The sequence below is a fragment of the Petaurus breviceps genome, unplaced genomic scaffold (assembly GCF_028583685.1).
Source record: "Petaurus breviceps papuanus isolate PSGF00001 unplaced genomic scaffold, PetGlider_PUasm1.0 185, whole genome shotgun sequence".
In the NCBI taxonomy this organism is placed as follows: domain Eukaryota; kingdom Metazoa; phylum Chordata; class Mammalia; order Diprotodontia; family Petauridae; genus Petaurus; species Petaurus breviceps.
The window spans coordinates 29,769,063-29,774,889 of NW_027185797.1; the positions used below are offsets into that span (position 1 = coordinate 29,769,063).

The following is a 5,827-nucleotide window of genomic DNA, read 5'->3' on the forward strand; positions in this document are numbered from 1 at the left end:
CCTTCCTTCCTTCCTTCCTTCCTTCCTTCCTTCCTTCCTTCCTTCCTCTGTCTCTGCTGCTCCTCTTTAAGCTAAAAAAAAAAATTAATTTCCGGAAAAAAAAGCCCAGCTTTAGATTTGCAAATTCCCTAAACGAAGATACTCCATTCCTCCTATAGCTTCTAACCTTGCCAGACTCTCCTCACCACATAGCTGTGAAGGCATGAAAGTGAACCCCCTCTGCAGTGGAGAATGAGGCTTGTATATACCCTTGTTGCTCCTATGGCCTTGTTACTATGGAAACCATAATTAAATTTCCTGAATCACACACACTCACCTATATCTTTGTATGAACTTTTGTAATTTTGGCTTTCTCAGGCTTGATACACGCCTTGTTTTGGACACAGAGCTCCCATTGATGTCCATATGAGTTTGTTCACTCAGAGTCATGATGGAGCCATGAGGCCTTGAGGTCTGAGACTATGAGAGAATGTGTGTGTGCATGTGTGTGCGTGCATGCGTGCGTGTGTGCGTGTGCGTGCGTGTGTGTGTGTGTGTATGGTCTAACCCTATCCCTCCCTGTAGCTTCTCCTTGTGGGGGCCACAGGGGATAGATGTCAGGTGAGGGCAGCCTGGGCTGGGAGTCTCTGGACTTTCACCTTCTAGAGGCAGGAGACTGGAGGAAGGAAAGGGGCCTCCATTTTGGCAATACTGCCTTGGAAAGAGTCAGTCAGTTGGGATCTTTCCTTTCTGGGTTTGCTTGGTGATTTCATGAGTATAGGGAATTCCAGATGAGGAGACTCCCTCTACCAAAGTAGGTGGGCACTTGCATTATAACTTAATGTTTTAGAAAGTGTCAGAGGCCCCTTAACATTTCTTAACAAGAGTCACCTAAAATTGTTTGTTTAAAATAGGTACTAGCAATCTTTAGATACAAATCAATGACCAGTTTTCTGACATGTGAGTGAAAAACAATCCAAAAATCTTAGCCCTAGCCATTTGGGTAGATACAGAGGAGGGAGAGGAGCCCTTTCTGCCTTACAGGACAGTTGGGTCACCTACCGTGTTTCCCCGATAATAAGACCTATCCCGAAAATAAGCCCTCCCCTTACTGTGTAAGATTCCTCTAAAATAAGCCCTCCCCCGAAAATAAGCCCTATTGAGATTGCTACTGTAGTGAAGGTGATCCCCTACGCTACATGCTACATTACGGTACCCTCTGTATGCACCGTCCCCCCCCCGTGAAACGCATGCCGCGCTCTGAGCTGCATCCAGTTAGAGCTGCAGCAGTGAGTGCGTCATCCTGTTCTTCCCCAGTGATTTGCTTATTGAATAAAGGTACATTTTTTTGTTCACATTTACCTGTTTATTAAAATTGCTGTTAATGTTCATTAAAATAAGCCCTCCCCTGAAAATAAGCCCTCTGGTGTTTTTCTGTCCAAAAAAAATAATAAGACAGTGTCTTATTATCGGGGAAACATGGTAATATCCCTCTTACCACATGGTCTCCCAAAAGTAGGGCCTATCAAAATGCCAATATCCCTGGGAGAGGGAGGGCACTGAGGTCCTTCTCTTAGCTGACAGTTAGCCAAGGAGAAACCGTGGAAAAAGCCACTTCATTTCTCCAGTCTCAGTCTCCCTTTCTGTAAAATGAGGGCTTTGGATCGCTCAAAGTTCCCTTTCTGCTTGGGATCTTTGATCCTGGGATCCAGTGAAGTTGTTTTCACCTCACTGGGTCTCATTCTCTGGTGATTTGAGGGGGTGGTTGGGGCAGCAGGATTATGGTAATTCTAGGAGGCAGAAGTCATTGGATGTCATGATCAAAGCCTTCTGATTAGAGCCTGTGTAGACAGTGTTCTCATTTTTTGGATGAGAAAACTGAGGGTTGGAGACTTGAAATGACCTGTACAAGGTCACATGGAAAACAATTAGCAGAAGCTGAATTCATCTTCCCTGATTACAGACCCAAGGAAGGAGGGCGCCACTTTGCCTGGGGTGGGCCAAGAAAATGGGCATATTACTTGCGTCATTGTCTGGTTTTGAGGCTACAGAGGATGAATAGTGTGAGTGGAAGCCATGGTCAAGAAGTGAGTGATTAGTCATGCCAAGCATGCTCTTGCCCTACATGCTGTAACTCAGGGCGTTTTGTGGCCTCATGTTGGAAGCTAACGTTCCCTGAATTGTGTTTGGGGTCCATCTACACGGTTTCCTCATTAGCTTTAATGTCAATCTCAATAGAAGTGAGCCCTGGGCCCGCTTCTTCCATCCCTGCTCCAGCTTCTTGATTCCCATAAGCCGTGGCACCAACCTTGCATCCAGTGCTTGGCCTTCCTGGATTCAGGATACATCGGCAGGGAGCCTAACTCAGAACAGGAATTTATCGGTACAGGGGAAAGTGTATCTGGAGGCAAATGAGTCAATCCAACTCAACATTTATACCATCAATCTCATGCAGAGAATTGTTAGAGATTTAACAAAGAATGGGACACAGTCCTGTCCCTGAGGATCTTATGTGCAAAGAACTGGTTCCTGAGTCAGAGGTCCTGGATTCAAGTCCCACTTCTCATGCTTATTCCAGTGATCATCCTTTTTGGTCCTCAGTTTGCGCAGTTGTAAAATGCAGAGGTTGGGCCAGCTGGCTTCTGTGGGCTGTGATGACCCTCTGATCCTCCAATTGATCTTGGTCTACCCCCTGCACCCCAGTTCTTGGACCTTGCACCACCCAAAATACCAATGGCTCTGGTGCAGCGACTTAGGAGAAGCAGGGTCCTGGGCCTGGAGTAGAGGAGATCCCAGAGGAAATTCCTCCTTTGATAACTCCTGGCTGTATGACCCTGGCAGGTCATACTTGTGACTCAGCTTCCTTATCTGTAAACTGAAGGCATTTGACTCCATGTCCCCTGCAGTTATGACCCCGAATTTGCTGCCATGGTTCCCTCCATGTCCACTGACACTATTGCTTTGCTCTAAGGATCACAGGGCTTTGCCATCCATCCTGTAGCATGACCTCCTATGTATGCTGTTATTTGAAGCCGGGTTCTCAGACTCCAGATCCAATGTGCTGGGTGGGGAGGGAGAGAGAGGTTCTACAATTATAAAACCAAGCAATTATTAAGTGCTTACTGTGTGCCAGATGGTGTAAGTACAAATAGCCAGTACCCAAGACAGTCTCTGCCCTCAAGGAGTTTACATGCTAGCAGACTGAGACAACACGTAAAAGGAAGCGGAGAGAGGTGGGTGGGGATGGGGGAGGGAAGAAGGTGCCCTGGCCTGGGCCCTGGTGGAGAGGCAGACAGCATGGAGAGGAAGGAAGAGCTGACTGGTCTGGGTGTTTGGGAGGAGCCAGATCCCATTGGAGGGAAGAAGGCACAAGGGGCAAGCTCCCACAGTCTGGACTTGCTAGGTAGTGTAGTGCATACTAATAGTAACAGCATTTATACAGCATCGACTATATGCTGGGCAATATGCCAAGCACTTTGCAATTATTATCTCATTTGATTCTCACAGAAACCCTGTGGAGCAGGTGCTATCGTCACCCCCATCTTACAGATGGGGAGATTGAGGCAGACAGAAATGAAACCATTTTCTCAGGGTCCCACAGTGAGTAAGTGTCTGAGGCTGTGTTTGAATCGAGGTCTTCCTGCCTCCAGCCAGACTCAGGGCACTAGCTGCCGTCCCACATGAAGCACTCTCTATGAGACAACTTGGGTCAGCCTCAGTTTCCTTTTCAGTAAGAAAAGGATGAAAATAGCATCTACCTCCCAGGGTTGTTGTGAGGAATGAATTAGACAGACTTGTGCAAAGCGATCTTTTAAGTGCTATGGAAACGTTATTGTCACTGCTGTTCTTCTTAGCCCACCAGACACATGATGTCATAATAGGCTCTTTACCAACCGTGTTCCATCTTCAAAGAGGACAGAACCAGAGGAAATAGACTTACGATAACAAGACGGGCTTTGGTGAGACACAGAGAGGGGCTGTCAAGCCTTCACACAGCCTGTGGAGGAGAGCAGCTGATTCTCCTTTCCTGAAAGCCCGTCCAAAGCAGGACCAATAACCTCCTGGCTTGGGTGCTGTGAGCTGTCAGTTGCCAAAGTCCCTTCCAACTGGAGTCTAGGGGAGGTGGGAGGATGTGTATCAGACAGACATGACTTCCACCGACCAAATCCTGCTCCAAGGGAAAAAAAAAAAGCAGGAAAGAAAACAGCTTCTGAAGAACAAAGGCCTAACTTTCCAAAGGAGCCTCAGTGAGGCTTTGCCTTACCTGGCTCCGGGCTGTTCAGTTTTTCTCTAATGCACGGGCAATCGACAATCCTTTTTTTTGAGGGGGGAGGTGAGTGTGGGATAGGGGAGAAAGGATGGAGAAGAGAACACCCCAGATGTTTCCCAAGAAGAAGGGAGAAAGTCATTCCCCAGCACTGAGCCATGTCGTCATCTTTGCCTGCAGATGTTTAATTTGGGAATACTTCCAATTTCCTTCCCTACTTACCTTCCTTCAGAAATAGCTGTATGGATGTGGACCTCAAGCGCTTGATGGCGTGGGTGTCCAACTCCTTTGTATAAGGATGAAGATGTAGCTGTTGAGCTTGGCGCGGCTCTCTGCTAGCTTTACTGGTCCTATAGGCTCCCCCTGCTAGAAGTGTGGGGAGCTGAGGAGCCCATGGTGCTGGGGGAGGTGGGCAGGAAGGAGTGCTGGATTGGAAGCCGGTGGTCCTTTGTTCAGACCCTGGCCTGACCACGTCTCATTGGGTGCAATCTTCTGTAAGTCCGTTTGCCCATTTATAAAATGAGGGAATCAGAATAGATGCCCCTAAGGTATTTTTGAGCATCCTAGATAACGTCTGTGGAAGGCTTTAAGGCTTAGGGAGATTGGAGCAAACATTTATTAAGCACCTATTGTGTTTGAGGTACTAACCCTTTACAAACATCTCATTTGATCCCCACAACAAACCTGTGAGGAAGTGCTATTATAATCCCCATTTTGCAATCAAGGAAACTGAAGCAGACAGAGGTCAAGTGACTTTCCCAGAGTTACAAAGCTAGTAACTGTCTTATGCTAGATTTGAATTCAGGACTTTCTGACTCCAGGTCCGGTGCTCTGTGCACTCTGGTGGCCCCTAACTGCCTCAGAACTGGGTGCTTTCCTCACAAATGGCCTGCGAGATTGCCAATATAATTATTTTTTTCTCCCATTTCCCAGATTTGATGCTCAGAAGTGTTAAGTGAAAAGATAACCGGAGTTGAAGTCAGAGGTCCCACTTACTCTCCAGTGACCTTGGGCTTGTTCTCATCTCCCTGAGCCTTTAACACTTCTACAGATGTATACATTCGTTGGGGCCTCAGTTTCCTAGTCTGTAAAGTGAGGGGCTTGGTTCGTCTCAGCTCTAAATGGATGAAACTGTGTGGAACGGGAGGAGAGCAGGTGCTTGCCCTTGAGTCAAAGGACCTGGCTCTAAAGTGCACTTTGGGCACTGACCCACCTCGTGTGGCCATGGGAAAGTCATTTCTGAACCCCCATGCTCGCTCTTCTGCTGAGTGAGCCAGTGGTTGAGGTCCTGGCCAGGTCTAGGTCTATAAGCCGGTCATCTTGACCCCTGCCATGGGTCCCAGAGCTAGGAAGCTTCAGAGCCTTGGTCCTCCTGGCTCCCAGGTCATTCTCTTCCTGCTGCCCTTGGGTGGCCTCCCAGGCTTGCTGGGAGCAGAGGCAACAGAGTCAGCTACAGGCAGGCTGGGATTCAGACGCTGACTGGCAGTGAAGACAGGCCCCTTCTGGTGGCTCTTCCTTTTCCATCCCTGGAGGGACCCTGGAGCTCTCCTGGAGAACTAGCAGCTGCCGGCCTTTCCTGAC

The 5,827-nt window shown here is 48.1% G+C and overlaps 1 long non-coding RNA gene across 1 annotated transcript; it reads right to left on the minus strand.

The window, feature by feature from the left end:
- Positions 1-1,322: 1,322 nt before the first annotated feature.
- On the minus strand, positions 1,323-4,430 carry LOC138161496 (uncharacterized). The gene is made up of 3 exons (XR_011168391.1): positions 4,244-4,430; positions 3,920-4,147; positions 1,323-3,040 (listed from the first exon to the last, which is right to left on the minus strand). It is a non-coding gene; the product is annotated as an uncharacterized lncRNA (long non-coding RNA).
- Positions 4,431-5,827: the final 1,397 nt, after the last annotated feature.